Source organism: Aotus nancymaae, unplaced genomic scaffold, assembly GCF_030222135.1.
Source record: "Aotus nancymaae isolate 86718 unplaced genomic scaffold, 86718_ANA_hifiasm-v0.15.2.pri h1tg000036l, whole genome shotgun sequence".
In the NCBI taxonomy this organism is placed as follows: Eukaryota; Metazoa; Chordata; class Mammalia; order Primates; family Aotidae; genus Aotus; species Aotus nancymaae.
Window position 1 is genome coordinate 14,742,735 of NW_026988450.1, and position 22,599 is coordinate 14,765,333.

Consider the following 22,599-nt stretch of genomic DNA (forward strand, 5'->3'; position numbering starts at 1 on the left):
GGAACGTATGTTATAGTAAAAAATCAGAAAATAAACAAGTGAACAAAATGTATATGCCATATGATCTCTAGTGATGGTGCCACAAAAGAATGTAAAGGAAGATTAGAGGATTGGAGACAGACACCAAGGGTAGCATGGGGCTGCTGTAATGAAACTACTAAAAGAAGTACTAGTCAGTCAGGAACCTGAATAGTGTGAAGAGGAGCATTTCAGCCACAGGTGCAACTAATGCAATGTCCCTGAGGTAGGAACACGATTATGTGTAGAGGAACTGCATAAAGGCCATTAGGGATGGACTGGGTGACCTGTGGGGGGACTGGGTACCATGATGCCCAGGGAGAGGGTCAGCTGCCAGTGATATGAGACCTTGTCAGCCACACATAGAACTCTAGATTTTATTTAAAGTGGGATAGTGAAGCTGCAGGGAGAGCTTTGGCAGTTTCTTCTCATAGAGTGCTCTCTGGTTGCTTCATGGAGAACACAACATTGTGAGAAGGTTACAGTAATGAAAAAAAACAGGAGTAGTTATAAAACCAAATGAAACACAGGAAAAACAAGATAACAATACCTTGGTGTAGGATGGCAATGATGGAAGGGTGAGAAGTGGTTACAGTCAGGATACAGCTGACCAATAGGACTTGATGATAGAAGATGAATGATAAGTATGAAGGCAAGAAACATATTGATGATGATGTTTTGACTTTTGGTCCTAATAATCTTGTGAATGATAGTGGAGCCTTTCACCAATATGTGGACAGATTGGGGAGGAGAGAAGTGGGGCTGGGTGATTGGCTAATGAGACTTTTCCCCTTTTTCTCTGATTAATACCTTACCACTATTATAGCATTCTAATGAACATTCATTAAGGAATTACAAAGAGCCAGACTCCGTGCAAAATCCTGGGACTATAAAGTCAAAATAAAAACATTTTTTATACAAACAAAACAAAAGCAAAACTAGAAATTATGGTATACCCTAATTTGTGCTATAATAAGCATACAAAGAGAATATATGGGAAGGCAGAGTAAAGAATCTTAATTTAATGGAATCAAGTATTTCCAATCAGAGTGAAACTGAAGCTGTGTTTCAAAAGACAGGTTGAAATTAACAAGAATAACACCTTGTGAAGGAGATGGAGAACACTCTAGGTGTAGAAAACAGAATGGATAAGTGCATAAAGAAATAAAGCATAAGTGTGTTGAAAAGCTAGTTCACTGTAACTGGATAAAGGGTCTATGTTGGATATTGGGAAATTATGTAGCTCAAATATTAGGCAGGAACAAGATCATGTACAGCCTTGTTTATTGAGCTAAGGGGTTTGAGTTTTTATAAAAATCTATAAAGATGTTACAGGATTAAAATCAGGGGAAATGATATGATAAGATAAATTGGATGGGGACCAAGCCAAAGGCAGAAAATACAGTAAAGATGCTTTTGTAGGAATCAAAAATAGATATGGTGAGATCCTAAATTAAGGCATTGAGAGCAGGGATGAAGAAAGGAGATTAAGTTTTTACTCCATTAAGGAAGTAGGCGTTGTAAGGTGAGCCTGGATGAGAGAGGCAGATGATGTCAGTGAATGCGCACTGAGAGTGTAAGCAGATTACCCTTTAGATCCACTTTATGCTTGGTCAGGAAATATTTAAAGAGGTCTAATCATAAAGCTTAGCCAGATCTCTTGCATGACTCTTGAATTCTCCAACTTGGACTCTTCCTGAGTCCTGCACACTTGACACCCTGGGTCCTGATTTCTGTCACGATAAACACCCTGACCTTCCTTTTACCTTTAATCTGTAGTCTTCCTGTTGCTCTACTGCAAGTAGCACATGGTTGAGTGAAGGACAATAGTATTGAGCTTACACGTAGCGCAGGATTGCCCTCTAACCAGCTGTCTGACCTTCAGCAAATTTCATTTTTCCCAAATATAATAATAAGAGTATGTGTCATTGTGAGAAATTAGAAAAATTAAGAATGCCCAACAATATACAATTAAATGATTTTGAATAATATAAAATACTAACAATTTCCAAAAAGTTCATAGAAAATGTGTATTTTGTATAAAACTGCATAACTTTCGATGTTTTTTGCACCAAAATAAACTTGCATCCACTGTTATAACATGTCTGAACAGAATCTAGTTTGAGGCACTTAGAAGAGTAAGACACCAGTTTCAAAAAAAGCCCGTATCAGAGCATCATGAATTCTGCTAAAATTAAACCAAGAACAAACATCAAATTTATGTGAAGCTTGGGTTGAAAAACAGCAAAATCACTGATGCTTTATAAAAAGTGTATAGGGACAATGCCCCAGAGTAATCTGCAGTTTACAAATAGATAACTCATTTTAAGAAAAGATGAGATGATGTTTAGATGAAGCCTGCAGCAGCAGATCATCCGAATCAATTTGTCAGGAAAAAAAAATTAATCTTGTTTGTGCCCTAATTGAAGAGGAGCAGCAACAAACAGCAGAACCAATAGCCAACACCACAGACATCTCAATTGGGTCAGCTTACACAATTCCGACTGAAAAATTAAAGTTGAGCAAACTTTCCACTCAATGGCTGCCAAAACCATTGCACACAGATCAGCTGCAGACAAGAGCAGGACTTTCAATGGAAATTTTTAACAAGTGGAATCAAAATACTAGAGCATAGCTTTGATGAATTATCACAGGAGGTGAAACATGGCTTTATCAGCATGAGCCTGAAGACAAAGCACTATCAAACAATGGCGACCAAGCGCTGGAAATGGTTCAGTCCAAGCCAAAGTGGACCAGTCAAAAGCAAAGATCATGGCAACAGTTTTTTTTTGTTGTTTGTTTCTTGATGCTCAAGACATTTCTGGAGGGTCAAAGAACAATAACATCTTATTATGAGAGTGTTTTGAGAACATTACTAAAGTTTCAGCAGAAAACCCCCCAGAAAAGTTCTACTAGAGGGTCCTTCTCCACCACAACAGTGCTCTAGCTCAATCCTCTCATTAAACAAGGGCAATTTTGTGAGTGCTTTGATGGGAAATTATTAGGCCTCCACCTTGAAGTCCTAATTTAGCTTCTTGTGTCTTCCTATCGTTTCCTTGTCTTAAAAAGTCTTTAAAGGGCACCCATTTTTCTTCAGTTAATAATGTAAGAAAGACTTGGTTGACATGGTTTAATTGACATGGTTTAATTTCCAGAATGCTCAGTTCTTTAAGTGTGGAATAAATGGCTGGTATTATCACTTACAAAAGTGTCTTGACCTTGATGGAGCTTATATTGAGAAATAAAGTTTATATTATACATATATGTATGTATATATACATTTGAGATGGGGATATAGATATATATGAATATGATACAGCTTATCATTCTGTCACCTAGGCTGGAGTGCAGTAGTGCAATCACAGCTCACAGCAGCTTTGACACCTCCCAGGCTCAAGTCGTCCTCCTGACTCAGCCTCCCAAACAGCTGGGACCAGAGGTGCACACCACCATGCCCAGCTAACTTTTCGATTTTTTTTCAGAGATGAAGTCTCACTATATTGCCCAGGATGGTATTTTTATCTTTTAATTCCATTTTTCCACAAACTTTTTGAAGTCTCCTTCTAGTATACAGCATTAAAGTTCATGCTTTTAGAATATTTAATAACAGAAAATGTGCATAATATCTTACATAAATAGAAGTTTATAAATCTGCATATTTTGTTTTAAGTTTATGAACAGATGTACATAATAGAAAAATTTGAAAAGATATCTTTAAAATGATATTAATGTTTATATTTATTTTCAAGAAAAGTGATTATGAATAATTTTTATTATCCTTTTGGTGACCTTTTTGTATTTATTATATTTTCTATAACAAAATATAGGTACATTATATATCAGCAAAAAATAATTAAGATAATCTATGGTTTGCTCATCCCCAACAATAATTTTAAATATAGTATATATCAGATTAGGATATATTCAGCTGCAAGTACAAGAAACCTCCATTAAAAGTGTATTAAAGAGACTTCTGCTTCCGCTTAGGATAAAGACAGTGTCAGGATAGGGTTGCTACTATCTTAACAATGAGAATAAGCCAGATAGCCTATTTAATCATAGCTGTGCTGTATTTGTTCCAACCCACCACAGAGCTGAGGAAGCAAAGAAACCTAAATAACAAGAATCTAGAAAATGACAAGCTCTTCCCGGGAGAGAATAAATAAATACAGAAATTCACAATCACTTTTATTCTTGGATGAATAGAGAGGAGTGAAGGACAGGAATTAAAAAAGATCACTGAAATCTTTAGAAATTTGTAAGGCCACTGCAGAAAGGCATGACAGAATCCAGTGGACAGTAGCCACATACAGAAACTGCAGCCACCTGTCAACTCTGTCCCATAGGCGTTCATTAAGTACCAACAGAAAACTGAATAGAGCTGAGGGCCTGGTGAGGGCTGAGGGCAGGGTAGGCAATTCCAACCTCCACACAATAGGAAGCAGGGGCTGTCAAGGCGGCTGGAGGGGCAGGAGAGCTGGAGAAATCACCTTCTGATGCCCAGGCATGCAGGGCCTACCAAATCTGGAGGCAGGGCCAGAGAAACGGGATAAACTCTTCACAGGCTCTCCAGGCCTTCACCAAGTCTACCACTTCAGCCCTCCTGCACTGGACATGTAGCAGCAGGTGGAAATCAGTCTCCCAAAGCACAGGAAGCTAAGGGCAGTGCTGGCAAGCAGAGGATACCCAGCAACTCTCCTAGCAAGGAGCCCGCTAGAAGTATGATGAGATCTCCTATGGATTGAAAGGTGGTAGTGGACTGTAAAGCACACAGGGGTATCTACAGGCTCCGAGGGCTCCGATCTACAGACCAGCTGAAAAGAAGGTCCTAATTTTGACCTCAAGTCAGGTGAAGACATTGGTGAATTGAATCAAACTAAAGAGATAGCAGCCTTAACTCATGTCTAGATTATATTGGCTCAGCCTTTCACCCCAATGGCCTGAGAGAAAAATGAGCCCACCCTCTTCTGAGTTTTACTATTATTTACCCCAGTCTCTACTGCTCTTTTAGACATAATATCTTGAATGCAATAAAAAGATTATGAGGCATATAAGAAAGTAAACATGACCTATCATCAATAGAAGCAGACCCAGAAATAAAATAAAGACAGAAATTATTAGGCAGAGACTTTAAAAATATCTTAATGAATGTGTTAAAGGAAAGTAGAAAAGATGGACTACATAAGTAGAGAGGTAACTTCATCAACACTATGAAAATAATAGTAATAAAAAAGAGCCAAATAAAAAAGTAGAATAGAAAGTAACAATATAAAAAATGATAGATTTATCAGTACACCGGACACAGAAAGAAAAACATCAGTGAACTTGAAGACAAGTCAATGGAAATTATGCAAACTAAAAATCAAAGAGAAAATAATAGAACAGATTATCTGAGGTCTTTGAGACAACAGTAAACAGTGTAACATAAATAATTGGAGTTACAGAAGGAGAGAAGACAGAAAGTGTGCTAAACAGAACATCTGAAGACATAATAGCCAAGAATCCGCCAAAGTTGATGAAATACATCCACTACAACTCAGATATCAACAACAAATATATCCACCCATGAACCCCATGTAGGTTAAATACCAAGAAAACTGCACCAACCAAGGCATATTATAACAAAACTTCTGAAAGCCAACAATTACAAAATACTAAGTAACATATACAGAAAAGAACAGTAATTATGGAGATGAAACAATTCCAAAATTAACTAGTTCAGCATCTCAGCCATAACAAGAGCTCAGATTCTTTTCTTCTCTCTTCTTTGCCATACTTAGCAGACAGCCCGCTCCCTTTGTGGTCAAAGACACTTATGGTAGCACCAGGTGTAAGGTACCTGGATGTGCTTTGGTCAAGGATAGGCCAAAGCAGACATCAGGCCTGCATGACTCAGGGAGTCTGGCATGCAGGCGCACACATCTACTTGTTATATAACCTGTTTGTGTAAGGTCATGCTTGGCTCTGAGCCACTCTTGTCTGTAAAAGGTGTAATTGCCCTACTGACGCTGTGCACAGGGTTCGGATTAACATGACTTTACATGGTACAGGCGCTCTTGTGCAGGCACTGGTTCCCAGAGAGGGAGAGTAAAGCTACGGGCCCCTGTAAGGAAGAATGACCATCTGGCAGGTGGGCAGCAGAGAGCCAGGAACCAGCTTGTGCCCAAAGAGAGAAAGTTAAGCTGCTGACCCTGAAGTCAAAGAACTGGCTGCATATCTGTGTTGGAGCCTCCAGCTCAAGCAGCCAAGACAAGGTGACCTAGTGTGAGTGAGTTGCTGCTGAGAGAGCTGCTGAATAGACATATTTCACCTACCTATGCCCCATTGAGTGTTCTTTCAGCTATCCACTCACTCCCTCGGACCTCGGCTGGGGCTGGACCCTAATGTGGACTTGAACCTGATATCAGGAAATATATCACTGTGCACATCCAATGACCAGAAGAGAGAGAGGGTCTCCTTTTTATACCTCTTCTTAGGAGTGAGAAACCCTCCCCAGAACGTGAAAGACTTGTCCTTCCTGCTAGAATTGCACCACATGTCATTCATAAACTAATCACCAGCAACAAAAAAATAATTGTCATTAGCTTATTCTAATTAATATTCACTTTTGAGGCCTGTTCTGAAGTGGTCCTTCATATCTTTGCCAAAACAAGAGTTATTTTTACCAAAGAAGAAGAGGAAGTTGAAAAAAAAACAGGGAGTACATGTACTTGGCATTTATTACAATGAAAATTTATAGGTGCAGTAGGAAAACATTTCATTTTTCAACATAGAAAGGATGAACAGAATGTCAAATCTTACAATTGCATTACCAATAATATTGCTACATCTTTGAGTAGCTCATATCACTATTTGATTATTCTTATGTTTCTTTCAACAACCTGTACTGGGCACTAAGGACAATAAAAAGGCATTGTTTCTATTCTCAGAGCTTCGTTTGTAAAAGGGGAAAATAGACCTAGAACAATGAGTGCCATTGGAAAACTCAACAGCAGAGTGTGATCTGACTTTAGCTGCTTCTCTTACCGATTACCTTGAACATGTTACCTAATCTCTCTAAGCCTTGAGGATATGCAATGGGGAAAGGAGCTAATATGTGTCATTCTCATATGATGGCAGTGACTCCAAAATAGATATTCCATGACTTGTTTGGTAAAAGTATTGAATAAACATTTGACATCTTTATTATTATTTATATGTTTACAGATTTTAGTAGGTATGCATACAGAGCAATGGTTGAGAAATTTATCATATAAATGGTAGAGCTTGAATAGCTGTTCACCTGTTATAGGAAGGACTGGGATAGTAGTAAAAGGATTTTCTGGGAAAATGACCAGCACAAGAAAAGATATAGAGGCATGGAAGGGATCCAGGAAAAGCATACAAACCTGAGTGCAGGTCTTATGAGTGGAATCTAGGGCTAGGAGGAGAAGATGTGCAAGGATATTAAGTTGAGGCATAAAGAATCATATATAATGTGTTAGGTTAAAATTTGGCCCAAAGCTGCCTTTGTACTTTGAATCTCTATGTAGAGGGATGCAATCTAACTTAGTATGTAAACAGCCTGCAGCCTAATAAAGAGTATGTTCTTGCAAAAAACAGCTAAGTCTCAGCCAATCACAGCAGCTGAGATTCATTCAATCACAGGTTGCCAACTGATCAAACTACATCCCTACAAGGTAAACACCCAGCTGTAACCAATCAAGCTGTTTCTCTAGGTACTTTCTTTTTCTGTGTATAAATACTGCCTGGCAACATTGCTGAGTGGAGCTTTCTGAACCTCCCTCCTGGTTCTGAGTGCCATTTAGTTCATGAATATTTCTTTGCCTAAATGAATTTTGTTAATTTTAATTGGTCTAAAGTTTTTCTTTTAACAGATGTAATTAGGGTATCAGACTCTATTCTACAGGCAATTGGCCATCATTAAAGGATTTTAAACAATAAGGTAGCAATACCAGATGCCATTTCCAAAGACAATTATGGCAACAATGGGTGCTGATGGAGACTGGGAAAGAGAGAGAGCATTTCTCTTTGCCAGAGAAATACAATGACATAGAAGAGTTGTAATATTCCGGGTGATAAATCATGAAGGCCTAGAATAAGCCCACAAAGAAAGGCTGGAAGAAAAGGGAGCAGTTATGAGATATGTTAGGGGAAAACTTAGTTCATGGGAGAAAAGCGAGTTTGAACACTTTATCACTAAAAAAAAAAAAAAGTTTGACGTTTATCACTAAAAAATTGTAAAGCTATTGAATGACTTTCAATTATAAACAGTAACAAAAATATTAATAAATACAATGTTGTAAAGTAGGCATTCTGCAAATATGCAGATTATTAGGAAAATCATTTGGAAGATTATTATTTGTAGCCAGTAGCTACTATTAAGCTACTTAAAACCAGCCTGAATGTTTAAGCAAGATAAATATTTCCTTCCAGAGTAACAGAGCAATTTTGTATACTTTATTAATCTAATTCAGAAGTCTTTTTTAAAGACAAGTTTATGTTAAAGCTCACTCCATTAATGGTTGTACTATTACAAGTTATAAATTAGCAGATTGTGAAGTAATGAGTTTTTTAAATATCTAGTCTTAATCTCTAATGCTAAAATTTAAATTTCTCTCTTATTTGTTTCTCTGGAGATAAAATAAAACTGCTTTACCCTGATAACTTAGGATGTGGTTCGAATGGAGAACACATGTAAGTACCTTATGGATTCACCACTTAATTTATAAATGAATTAACATTTCCTCCTGGACAAAAATCTCTTTCTCCATTAATCCTGGTGTATTGACAATGCCCTGTATTCCTCTTTCATGTCTTTCCCAATCAGTTTAGAGCAGTCTGTCAGGGTTATTCATTAATCCTCACTTCATGTGAAGCAAAGCAGTTATAGGCTTTATCCCCATTTCACAGATAATTTCTTTATTTAGGCAAAATTCTCTAACACATAATGCCATTCAAAAGTAATTTTTATACAAAATTTATTACTTGTATTCTTTGCTGTCAGTTACGAAATGGAAAACTTTTCTGCTTTCTTTGCTTCTCTGCAGTTCAGTTAATGACACTTGAGGCTACAACCTGAAATTTAGTATGTTACTGGTGATTTAGTGAGATTTGTGAAATATTGAGTAATCCTGTATTATAATTTTTATAATTTTGTATTATTCCAATCTGCTTAATTGAAGGATTATATTCTGGTGACCATTTAGTAGTCTAAAAAGCATAAAATGGAGACAAGTTAGATAGATGTTTAAACCAGTAGCAGGTCTCTGGTCCTAGCTCTGCCAGGAGTTGTTCTTCTTTGGTTAGTTCATTCGAGAGCTTTCTGGATTCACTTGCATATCCCTAAACTGGGGCTCACACCCCTGGATCTACTTAATCTAATGGATACTGAGCCAAAGAATGTAAAAATTGGTCTAAAGAAGATGAATTCAATAAAAATACTATCTATTTTATAATCATGACACAAAGGGCTTCCTTTAGATCCTCTACAGGTTTTTAATAATAAATAAAAATAATTTTTGAATCTCTGCTTCCTAAAAGTTAACATTATGTTCAATTGACAAATCATAATTATATACATTTATGGGATACAATGTGATGTCTTGATACGTGTAAACAATGTGAAATAATTAAATCAAACTAATTAACATATTTATCACCTTGCTTACCTATCAATTTTTTGTGGCAAGATATTTGAAACTTAGTTATTTTGAAATATGCATTATATAACTCCAAGTTACTTCCCTCTGCCAATTAAGTGTTTTAGAAGGCCTCTCAACTTTCTACTAGAAAGGCCACTCTACTATTTAAAGCCACCCATACAAAATATCGAAATATATTTGGAAGTGGGATTATCTCCACTAATTTAAACACCATTAGAACAACCAAGTCAAAATAAACACAAACTATAAAATGACTCTCTTTCTCTCTCTACACACACATACACACACACACACACACACACATTTTTCAGACACTGAACTAATGTTGGAACCTTGTTGGGATCTCTTAGATATTTTAAAATTGATTTCAAAATTGTGGTCTTTCCATTCTAATCTGAGATTCCAATTCAGCCTATACCCTTGGTATCTTAGTGCTACGGCCATGGCTGCAATGTGAGCCCAGTGTCTGTATGCTAGAAATTGTATTAGAAGCTTGAAACTCTGGCTATTACTCAGGCTACAAATTCATGCATATCTTTATTTGAAGGGCACTTACAGCTTATTAACTTACAGCCAGCTTTTCTTTCTCCATGAACACTGCATCTTCCTTCATTCATGCTGGACCCCAGGAGCCTGGCACGTTGCTTATACAAGAGTGTAAATTCCCATTTGGCCAGTGCTGAGCTGCCCTTGGAATCTATGTCTCTGGCCACGGTTGTGTTTATCCTTAGCATCTGGTTTCAGTTATCTTTTTTGTGCCATTTTGGACTGTGATCTGTTTGTTTCATTTACTAAGTTTCCATTACAGAATGGTGAACAGGGCCACGAAGAGGTGGCAGAATGGGGCAAGGCTCGGCCTCGTTCCTAGCCCTGTGGCACTTAATTACTACACTTTGCTTGCCAATGATTTCTTGGCATGTAATTTAATTTGGGGACCTGCCTAAGCATTTAATTGAACTTGGAGAACTCCCTTCAAATATTTATACCATTTTCTCTTTCTCCTCCTGCCACATCATCAACGATTCTGCTCCACATTTTAGATCAGATTCACTTGCCCTTTTTCCAAAACGCTTGCCCTTCTTCTTTTTCTATTAAATTTATTGCGTCACACTCCCAATCCTAATAAGACTGTATTTTTTTTAAAATTTGCCCTCCTTTCTTCTAAACCTTTTCCTCCCTCATCATAGTAGAATTTTATACTTTCTATGTCCATAAAGTTATCCATTGTCTCATTTTATCCAACTTGTATCTCAACCCTTTGATAATTTTCTTGTATAAAAATAGGCAGCACAAAGAAAAGAACATTGGATTTATTATACTCATCACAGTCACATTAGCTTCAATATCCTCATCTCTCTGACCACAACTCCACCCACTCAGTTCTTTAATTCTCTAAGTTACATTTAAGGTCCTCTTACATTTCATCACCGTCTACATTTTCTTGACACCCTTAGTTCATTTCTTAATCTATCCGTGTTTTCCTGGCTTTATGTCCTTCTGTAACCCACCTCAACCTCATAGGTCATCATTCTAACTACCCTCTTCTTGGTGCCATCAAGCCCATACCAGTTTCTACTTTTGTAACTTCCCCATTTAAATCCAAGTGCTGGAACAATCCAACACAATACTGAATGAGGAAGTATAAGTCAGTACACACACACACACACATACACACACACACAGCTTCCAACCCACTTAGGGATTGCAATGCCATTCATCTGTATGTATTTTTCTTCATCCTCCATCTTTTCCCTCTATTATTGCTCCTACCTACCTTTTCCAGACATTCCGCCTTTCATAGGGGAATTTTCTTTTTCAATCCCCAAATCCCTGTGTTAGCAATTGATAAGTAATGATTTTATTAACAATACCTGCACACATTGCCAACTAAATGAATATAATAATCTAAAAATAAACTAAATAATATATGAAAGCATTCCAGTTACTGGAAAAATAGATTATTTGACATTAAAAACAAGGCTAGCTGTTTGGGAAAAAGGATGTCTACCTTATTACTTACACTTAACAACGATAACAACAAGAGCATAATAGTAGCAATTCCTTTTGAATAAGTGAAATCCTGAACTTACTCATAGGTAACAATGCCTAAAATATTTATCAACTGAGTCTAGGGGAAGCTTTTATAACCATATCATGAAAACTGGAAACCAAAGAAGTGGATAAATCTGATTGCATCCAAATTCTGTGTGACAAAATCAGACAAACAATAAATGATCAAAATGAAAAAAGATGACACAATAACGTATTGCAGCATTATTCATAAAAGTGAAAATTTTAAAACAGTTTACATGTTCATCTATATGTGACTAATTAATTAAATTACAGTATATGGTATTATAAAATACTATATTGAAATTCAAACCAAAGCTATAATGTTTAATGGCATGGGAAGACAGCCATACATACCATTGTCACTGCAACAAAAGGAGGGTACAGTGCAGTATTACAATATTCACCTAGTGTGTGTATGTGGGTATGTGTATGTATGTATGCAGAGTATATACACTGTATGTGAGTTTCTATAATAGGAGTGTTAAAAGAACCAAGATTGTTGTTTTGAGTTAATATAATACCTCATCTTCCCCTTTAACGTGTTTTACCCAATAGGCACTATTCGTGGCAATAAAAATGCTTTTCCCCTCATTTTGTAGGCCAACAACAGTTTCAGAAAATGCTAGCAACATGCTTTTTTTTTTTTTTTTTTTGAGACGGAGTTTCACTCTTGTTACCCAGGCTGGAGTGCAATGGCGCGATCTCGGCTCACCGCAACCTCCGCCTCCTGGGTTCAGGCAATTCTCCTGCCTCAGCCTCCTGAGTAGCTGGGATTACAGGCACGCGCCACCATGCCCAACTAATTTTTGTATTTTTAGTAGAGACGGGTTTCACCATGTTGACCAGGGTGGTCTCGATCTCTTGACCTCGTGATCCACCCGCCTCGGCCTCCCAAAGTGCTGGGATTACAGGCGTGAGCCACCGCGCCCAGCCGCAACTTGCTTTTAATGAAGTAGGTTGGGCAGTGATTAAGCCAGAACTCAGGAGCCTCGCTCTTAGCCCAGTGTTTGGGCTACCACACTACCGTTGATCCTAAGCAGATCACCATTTCAATCCAAGCAGTTATTTTCGATCTCTACTAAGGCAAAGAAGGAAAATAATTGATTAGTTTACTAGTACAGATCTTATAAATCATCTTTCCTTCTCTTTTTTTTTCTTTCTTACAATAAAGAAAAAACTGTTAGTGAGAGACTATGATAGGTACTAAAGGAAGTATTTTCCATTGATTTACCTGCAGCCTTGCCAAAGAACTGCCACCACCTGGTGCTTCCCAAGGATGACACCTGTTGGTTTAACATGGGTGCATAAGATGGGCTGAGCACAGCCTAAGACATTTGAAACCAGGCAATATCCACCTTAGCTCTTTGAGAACAGCTATTGAGAAAGATCTTTTCTTCCCCACTGCTTGTCGTTCAATTTCATGAATCTTTTCTTAGCCCCCTGCCCCCAGAGATAAGTCTGATTTATACAAAGGATCTGGTTAGAACAAGGAGAGACATGGTGGGGAGATTGGGGGTGCTAATTTCCCAAAGTGCTCACTTCCAAAGTGGAGGGCAAAAGAGCAAGATCACTTATTTGTCTTGACCCAGGTGACTCCTCTTATTCAGGAAACCGGAAGTCCACTGAGGAGCTTCAGTTCACAGTCAGAAGCTTCATTCATATAAGTGGAGAATTCATACAAAATGTAGAACAGTTGAATTAAACCCAAATATTACAGGCATTGCAATTATAAGAGTCAAAATAAAGCCGCAGTGGTGAAGGGGAAAAGGGCTTAACATTTGTTTTAACTCACTGTGTTTTAAGCAACTGGGTGCTTTACAAACATTTTCTGGCATTTTAATCCTCACAACAGTCTACCTGACCCAAAACCTTTGCAGGTAAGAAGCCAGCCTGAACTATCAGATAACAAAACATTATAAAACACAAAATCACCGCACTGCATTTCATGACTTACTTCTTAAGTGAGTTATATAGAAATCCCCTGGCAAAAGCAAGATATCTAGGTCAACCTTCTCATCCCCATGATATTTCATTTTGTTAAGTAATGACACTGAATCTGATCAAAGCTTTTATTTGTGTTTTCTCTGCTTCTTCAAATAAAATGGTGTATAATTTCAAACCAATGTTGATAAATGGCATTTTTATACTGTAATTTGGCTAAACAGTGAATATGAGAGAAAGGTATATGGAGCAGTTCTACTGCACATGAATTCTGCAAGCATATGAAGTCTGCTGTGTTATTTTATAAACTGTGTTATGGTTTCAGTGCAGCACACTAGTGCTGCTATGCAGAAGTTACTTCTTTCCACAGCACATTTTATACTGGAGTAGGCCATTAAAATAACATGCTTACTTTTGAGAGAATGCTATTTGGAATAAAAGTAGCTAGCTAATAGGTGAAGTATAAAATATATATCGTCAAGAGTCAAGGTTGAAGTCACCATTGCATCACCTATTTTAATAAATTATCAGTTGTTAAAAATTTATACAAGGATCTCCAAAGCCTGTTTTTCCTTCAGATTTGACAATTAGTTTGTGCATATTTGAAAACAACTGTGCTGGATAAGTTATCATTACTTGAATTAGTATTAATATTTAAATCATATAGCTATAAACATCAGGTGGGTACTGTTACATTAAATATTCAAACAATACTTTGAACATCTAGGATGAAGTTTTCCTTAAAAAACAGAACATGAAGACATTTATAATAAATTCTGAAAAATGCTATATATATACACACACACATATATATCTAATTGTCTTTGCTGAACTGTCAGATTAAATGTTCTTATGTTCCTTATTTCTTTTTTCTTTTACGGAGTGTGGGATCATCGATAGCTCACCCTAACTATATAATGAAATATGAATACATTTCTTGCTGCACTATTAACTTGGGTCATTTCTTTTAAGAAATTGAGGGACAACATATGCTTGTCTAAGCATGTTATGCAAATTATTGGCAGAAAAGGATTTTTAACATGTAGGTAGTGTAAAACATGTCACAGTGACAATTCTTACATTCAGTATTCATTTATCCCAGCAATCACCATGGTTATACAGCTTTCTACATGTAGCCATTTCATATCCATGTTGAAAAGTAAAGCATGTGTATGTGCCTGTAAGATATTGAAATCATAGTCTGAACATTTTATCTCTGAGTTGCCATGGACTCTGTAATTCTTCCCTGTTTATAAAATCTCATACATGAGACACTCCAGCCAGGTGAGTTTGTTTGAAGCAGAAAAAAATGTTAACACTGAAGAAATTTTCCCGTTGCTCATTTTAGACTTAGTCACATGGTCAGAAGCTGGAATTTATACCAGACATTTTCAGAAACCTTCTGGCAGCCATATTATTGCTTTTTCAAAAGAGAATCACAATTACCTATGCTCTGGCAATTTTTGAAAAACTGTACTGCTCATGACCCACTATCCCCATTTTAAAAATGTACTTTACTAAACAAGTTTTATATTATAAAGGAGAAAAATATGATTACCATCTATGCAATCTCCTATCGTGCATTGTCAGATAAGTCTTTAAAAGAAAAGCCCTATAGCAACCAATCATGTGACTCAGTGAGGTCTCTCTTTTTTTTTATGAGAATACCGTATTTTATCTATGAAGAAGGCAATATAAAAATAGTACTAAAATGTCAGTATGACTTTGTGGTCATTCACAAATGCACAGAGTCCCACATTTGCTGGAATAAGGTCTTACAGAATCCAGCTTGTCAATTTAAACAATTGTGTGGGGATAGGACAGATAGGCAGTTGTTTTATTTTTTAATTATAGATTTTATTTCTTTACATTAAATGAGATTTTTTTAATTGGTGAAAAAATAACATAGGCTTGTTTTTAAAAGAAAAATCAGTTGTAGACATTGAACTGTTGATGAAAGAAAAGTAGTACTAATTACTTGGATTATAACTTTCTAGCTTATTTTAACTGAAAACAATAGATTTTAATGGCTATATCCTCTTGATACTGATCATTATTTGCATCATAACTGATAGTCCAACTGTCTTTTCAGTTTTATAAAAATAGACAAAAGTACAGATTAAGGCTAATTCGACTGGGGATCATTATTTCTGTTAGTGGCTATAGATTCCTCGCTTTTTGATCCCAAACATAAGCTCCTTTCTTAGCTGTTGTACACTACAGTACAAATTAATCCAAACTAAAATTATTTTTAAAGCCATTTTCTTTAGATAAAAAACATGACAGAAAAGAACACCTCTATTTTCAAATAAACATTTCTTTCTTCTACCATAATTACTTCCCCGTATTGTGATAAGATTTAACTAATGCCCTAACTAAATTGTTCAAATATTAAAAATAATGACTTTTCCCTAAGCACAAATATTCTTTAATTAGAAAGGGAGGCAAATAGTTAGTAATGAACAAACTATACTTAATATATAAGTACCAAATATAGTACATAGATGCCTCTATACTGATGTTTAAGTGGAAAAAAACCTACATTTATATACTTTTCTGGGTGGAAAACTCACAGTGTGGATATAGATAAATGGGATAAAAGACTCAGGAAAAGTACCACACACACACACACACGCATAGAGATTTAATTAGTTAAAACCAAAATGCCTTTATTTGTTTGTTTGTTTGTTTATTTATTTATTTATTTATTGAGACGGAGTTTCGCTCTTGTGACCCAGGCAGGAGTGCAATGGCGCGATCTCGGCTCACCGCAACCTCCGCCTCCTGGGTTCAGGCAATTCTCCTGCCTCAGCTTCCCAAGTAGTTGGGATTACAGGCACCTGACACCATGCCCTACTAATTTTTGTATTTTTAGTAGAGACGTGGTTTCACCATGTTGACCAGGGTGGTCTCAAACTCCTGACCTCAGGCGATCTGCCTATCTTGGCCTCCCAAGGTGCTGGGATTTCAGGCATGAGCCACCACGCCCAACCCAAAGTGCCTTTAATAGAGTGATATTTAAATGTAAAAAAAAAAAAAAATCCCAAAAACATGTTATTTGAGATCATTCCATATAATATAGCTGACCAAAAACTATTTCTATATACTACTCAGAAATCTGAAGTTTTTCTCTTCAATTAAGTAAAAATCATTTTATTGATCAGTTTCATACTATGCAGCAATGCTAACATATGACAATTTTATATATGAAATACAGTTCTATTTAATGGAATGGTTTGAATCTGTTAGTACAACAGTGGTTGATTAAAAAGTCTCTTTTAATATCTTAACTTTAAACAGATTACAGTGCTTTATAACTCTAAATTGTAAGATTTAATTTTTAATTTCTTAAAAACTGATAAGCTTCCCTGCCCTTCCCCAAGTTCAAATTTAATTAAATCTACAATACAACCACACTGAAGGGAAAAGGTCAGTTTTATTTACATAACAGAACAATAGCAATAACAATGAATGAATAGCACCAAACCAACATCAGTCTTAACACAAAATATTACTCTTAACCTCTTCAATGAGCAGCTTTTTTCTACTCAGCCAGAAATAATATTCAATTTTGTATGAAAATTAATACTCACAAATGAATTAATATATTTTTGGAGGTAAATCAGGGGATTTAACATCACTATTACCAATATTAAATTTTGTTTTACATAAACTAAGGAATCCTCCATGTTAACCCACAATATCAGCAGTACTCAATTTTTAGGTATTTTAAATGCCATAAAAATTGCCCACACATTAAACTCTTAGTATAGGCCAGGAGGAAATTAAGGTACTGATTATAAAACCTGGGGCATCAAGAGGTTAAAAGGGCAAGATCGGAGAAAGACAAGTGACAAAACAGAAGTTTCTCAAGCAATTCCACTTCCCCAGGTTCTATTCAGACTGGAAGCCTCCCTCGGGCACAGTCGGAGGCCGAGTTTGCCTGAAGTGGCTCGCCTGAAAGGACAGCACCACCACTTTATTAATGACGCTTCCAGAGTAGTTGCCTGAGACTAGTATCTATTCATTGTCTGAGAAATTTTGGAGTCTTCAGATTAGTTGTGCTTTGGCTGTTAAATCACGCTACACTTGCAGAGTCAAGCACATGTGTTGGATATTTGGAGACAGAGTTAAGGAATTTCTAAGAGAGGCCTTCACAAAACTTGAAACGCAATTCATAAATATTCGTTTCATGTTAGTTATATAAAACCTAATCTATGATCTTCCCATAGTGAATTTCTGAAAAATTTCCTAAGAGTGCTGGTCACGAGTTTACTGTGTTCACTCTCTTCTCATCATTCCCTTTAAGTCACATGCATACAAGACATCTGCTTGCTGAGTCAAATTTGTCTTCCTTTGTTTGGGATGGAATCGATTCTTTTAAAGAAAATGGGTCCCCATACTAGTGCTCATTCTTTATACTTTACTTTTTAGAAACTTTTGTGTCTCTTTTAGGTGTTTGAATTTCCAAATCTTGAAGTCTTCCACTTTGAAATTACTACTCCATTATAATCCTACTCCTATCATTTGACATTATTTTACAGCTATGCTTCTCAAACAAGCTACCAACTTCTAAACTTCATTGCTCCCACCACCTATCTCTTACTTTCTTAAACCTTTATAATCTAATTTATGGACCCATCAATGCTCTGAAACTCTCCAATTGAATAATTTTCCTAATGGAATTGAGTTTCTTTATTCTGACCCCAATCAAATTCTCCACTCTGCTTAACATAGCTTGTCTTCTCATTTTTAGTTTCTATGATATTGTCTGTCATTTTTTATCTATATCTCTCACTAACTGGGCTACTTTTTCTCTCTACCCACCAACTGAGTGATTCTCTTAATTGTCTACCTGCTGGCTTTTGTCTACACTTCTCTTTTGTGAAATGTATACATTTATGTGTTTTAATCATCTTCTCTATACTGATGACTCAAAAATTCTTATTTCCTCACATTTTATCTCTTACTTTATCTCTTGTTCAATTCCCCCAAATTTATTCCAGAATCCATGAATCATTTAAAAAAAATAAAAGAAAGAGAAGAACTGGCCATGCTCCTAGCTACATACCAGGCATTATTATGAGCACTGAAGACAGGGTAGTGATCAAAAAGTTAAGTTTCCCTTCTCATAGAGTATAAACGCTATCAAAGGAGGAAAACAAGGAAGACAATAAACATGATAAAAAAGTAAAATATTTAATAGGACGGAAAATGAGTGCTAAAGAGAAAACAAAGCAAAGAAGATGTACGTCAAAATTTGGGGGTGGGCTTAAGATTTTAAATAGATTATTGAGTACAGGCTACAGGGGGCAAATGTAGAAGTTATGAGACCAATTCAAGTAGTGTTTTCATAATCCAGGAGAAAGATGATGGTAGCCGGGGAAGAATTGTGGCAGCTGCAGTTAAGACAACATAGGATTGAATTCTGTGTTTATTTTGAAGATAGACTAGACAAAAAAAATTGTTGATGGACCAGATATGAGAAAAAGAAATCAAGATTGACATCAAAGTTTCTGGCCTAAGTGGAAAAATGTGGTCACCATTAAGAAATACATGTAAGTGAGCAGGTGAAGCGCACATCAATAGCTGAGTGTGAAACACTTTTAAGTTGGAGTTAAGACATGCTGACCCTTTACAATGGAGATAGGCAAATGCACATTGAACAGACAGCTGGATATATGACAGTTAGATATATTACACTTTGAAGATATGAGGAAGATCCTAAGTACAGAATATAAAGTTTGATGTCACAAGCATAGAAATTACATTTAAAACCACAATGGGGTATGGTATCACCTTGGGAGTAAAATATGTCCTTTGTTTGGTATGGGACCGTTCTTCTCAATGTAAGTAGAAAGCAAAACAATCTAAGAATTAGAGTTCAGGGGAATGAGGAGGGACTGACAAAGTGACTGAGAAAAAGTAGCCAGAAACATCAGAGAAATAATAGCCATCAAGAGGAAAAAGTGATTCTAAAAGGGGTAGGGGATCAGCTACGTTCAGTGTTACAGACTGAGCCAATAATATGAGAAATGGCCATCAAAATTAGCAATATGGGTATCTTTGGGACCTAGAGAAAAGTAATTCCAATGGAATGTGGGGGCGGGGAAACCTGATTGCAGTAAGAGAGAATGGTAAGATAAATTAATGACAGTGGTCACAAAACTTTTTCAAGGAGAAATTGCTTAAAAAAATCTAAGAAATCTAAGAGAGTGGAAGAGAAAATGGATTAAGAAGACACACTGTAATTGTATTAATAGACCCACTTGAAGCTATTGATAATAAAGTAAGACCAGGTTTTACGGCTGTGTGTTTTTCTTAGTTTTCTCAAACAACCTGAACTGTACAGGTGCAGTGATATAGCAGAAAGATTTACTTAACCAAAGTTGTAGTTTCATTAGAAAAATATGATGAAGCAAGAGAGAAGCATGAGAGTTGATGATATATGTAAGGGAATGCTTATGATAATCAAATATGGAATTCATGGTAAGTAAAGAGGAAATAAAAGGCATAAGGAGACGAGGGACAGTATGAAGCTGGCAAGGTGGATGCTAACTAGCTCTAGGTGGGGTTGAGGAATATTTGAATTAGAATATTAAAGGTTGTGACCCAGAAGGTAGGAGGCCAGAGTCAGAAAGATGCTTGTTTGAAGATGAGATTATGATAATGTTGCTATTGAAAATTTGAAGGTCAAGGGACTAAGTATGGAAGAGAGGTGAGGTAGGGAAGGGAACAAAATCATTGAAGAGAAGAAGTCAAGAAATTGAGGAGTCAAAATATTGGAAATTTTATGTGTATGAATATTGGAGTCACTAAGAATTATTTTAAAAGTAATGTTAGAGAGAGTGACAGTGATACAGGACCTAAAATCTTAAAGGATTAAATAATAAAGATGTTGTGGTAAAAAGATGACTACTACAAAAAGTGACATTGTATAATTTAATGATATAATATACAAAATGATGATGGTAAGAGAAGAAGAGAAAATGATCTAGAGCAGCAATGATTAACAAGAAGGCACCTACTTTATTACACATTTATTCAGTTGCTCAATAACATTTTAAAGTGTTTGCAGTATGACAGGTACTATACTAAATGTTTAAATGCATAATCTCATTTTGATTCATGAAATACATTATAATATAGAAATTGTAATCTTCATTTTACAGTTGATCAAACTGAGGTCAAGTAATTTGCCCAAGGTTATTCAGGTGTTGTTTAATCTCTCTTATATTATACTTCTTCAGTTAAAAATGTGCCAATTCAAATTTTGTAACACTGAGGAATGACTGCTTCTGGAATTTTGGTGTAAGAAGCTCTGCAGACCCATTCTCTAGCAAAAAAAACAATAATTGGTGAAAATTATATACAAAACATTTTAATATCTAGAAGTTTTCCTAGGATATAAGACAAATTAAGAAATGTTTAATCCGCACAAGAACAGAAAATCAAACACCGCATGTTCTCACTCATAGGCGGGTGTTGAACAATGAGAACACAGGGAAACAGGGAGGGGAGCACTACACACTGGGGTCTGTTGGGGGGAAATAGGGGAGGGACAGCGGGGGGTGGGGAGTTGGGGAGAGATAGCATGGGGAGAATGCCAGATATAGATCTCTCTCATCTTAATTCCCCAGCAATAAGTTGTGATAGTATGCATCCCAACTTATGGGATGCAGTGAAAGCAGTGCTGAGGGAAATATTTATAGTTAAGTTTCTATATTAAAAGAAGAAAGATCTCAAATTGATAGCATAACTCTTCACCTTAAAACATTGAAAAAGCAAGCCTAAAACAAGCAGAAGAGAAAACATAATGAAGATTAGAGTGTAAATTAATAAAATACAGAATAGAAAAACAATAAAGAAAATAAGTGAAACCATAAATTGATTCTTTGAAAAAGATCAACAAAATTCACAAATCTTATTTGGAATTAATTGGTTAACTCAAAATTAGCCAATTTGTTGGCATGTAATTATTAATGAAATTCAAAGAAAAAAATATAAAAGGCTCAGATTACTAAAACCAGGCATGAAAGAAGGGACATTATTACTGACCTTACAGAAATAAAAGAATTAGAAGGAAATATTATTAATAATTACATGCCAACAAATTGGTTAATTTTGAGTAGATGAACAAGTTCCTGGAAAGACATAAATTACTCAAACTGACTCAAGAAGAAATAAGAAATCTAAATAAGTCTTTAATAAGTAAAGAGATTAATGTGTTGTGAATCCCCAAGACCACTCTGAGGATGGGAAATTTGCAAGGAGGATTCACAATATTCAGCATGTAATTATATTCACGGCTACGACTTTTACAATGAAAGAATCAACAAAGAAAAAGATGCATGGGGCAAAGTCCAGGGAAAAAATTTACAAACTTCTAAGCATCATCTCTCACTGGAGTCACACAGGACATGCTTAATTCCCCAGCAATAAGTTGTGATAGTATGCGTGAAATGTAACCAGCTATGCAGGCTCATGAAGACTCAGCATCTAGGTGTTAGTCATGTAGGCAGCCACTGCCTAGCTTGTACTAAAATTCCAGACTTCTAGAAGAAAAACAGGTGTTCAGCATAAATCACATAGTTTGTGAAAATGTTAAAGCACAGTGAGCCACTCCTATAGATTCTGAAATCGGGGGAATCCTTCCAAAATCCTAGTTCTCAGACACCAGCCAACTGTGAGCCAGGCTTCCTAAGAGTCTTAGTAAGGCTGGCTTTGTTAACTTTTTTCTGCACAATTATAAATTTTAAAACTTTCCACAGAGCAATATCACGGCCCAGGATATTTTTTTTTCTGGTGAAGTCTACCAAACATTTACAAAAGCATTGCTATCTAACTTTTCCAAACTCTTCCAAAAAAAATAAACAAGAGGAAACAAGTCACAACTCATTAA

General features: G+C 36.2%; 1 long non-coding RNA gene across 4 annotated transcripts in view; it reads right to left on the minus strand.

Annotated features, from left to right (window-relative positions):
• Positions 1-22,599, minus strand: part of LOC135278011 (uncharacterized) — a 457,249-nt gene that overhangs the window by 134,846 nt on the left and 299,804 nt on the right. The window contains exon 3 of one of the 4 annotated variants that reach the window (XR_010345551.1): positions 20,830-21,033. The exons of the other annotated variants lie outside the window; for them this stretch is intronic. This is a non-coding gene — a long non-coding RNA (uncharacterized LOC135278011). Of the gene's footprint in view, positions 1-20,829; positions 21,034-22,599 lie in introns of those variants that run through there. 4 annotated transcript variants of the gene reach the window in all.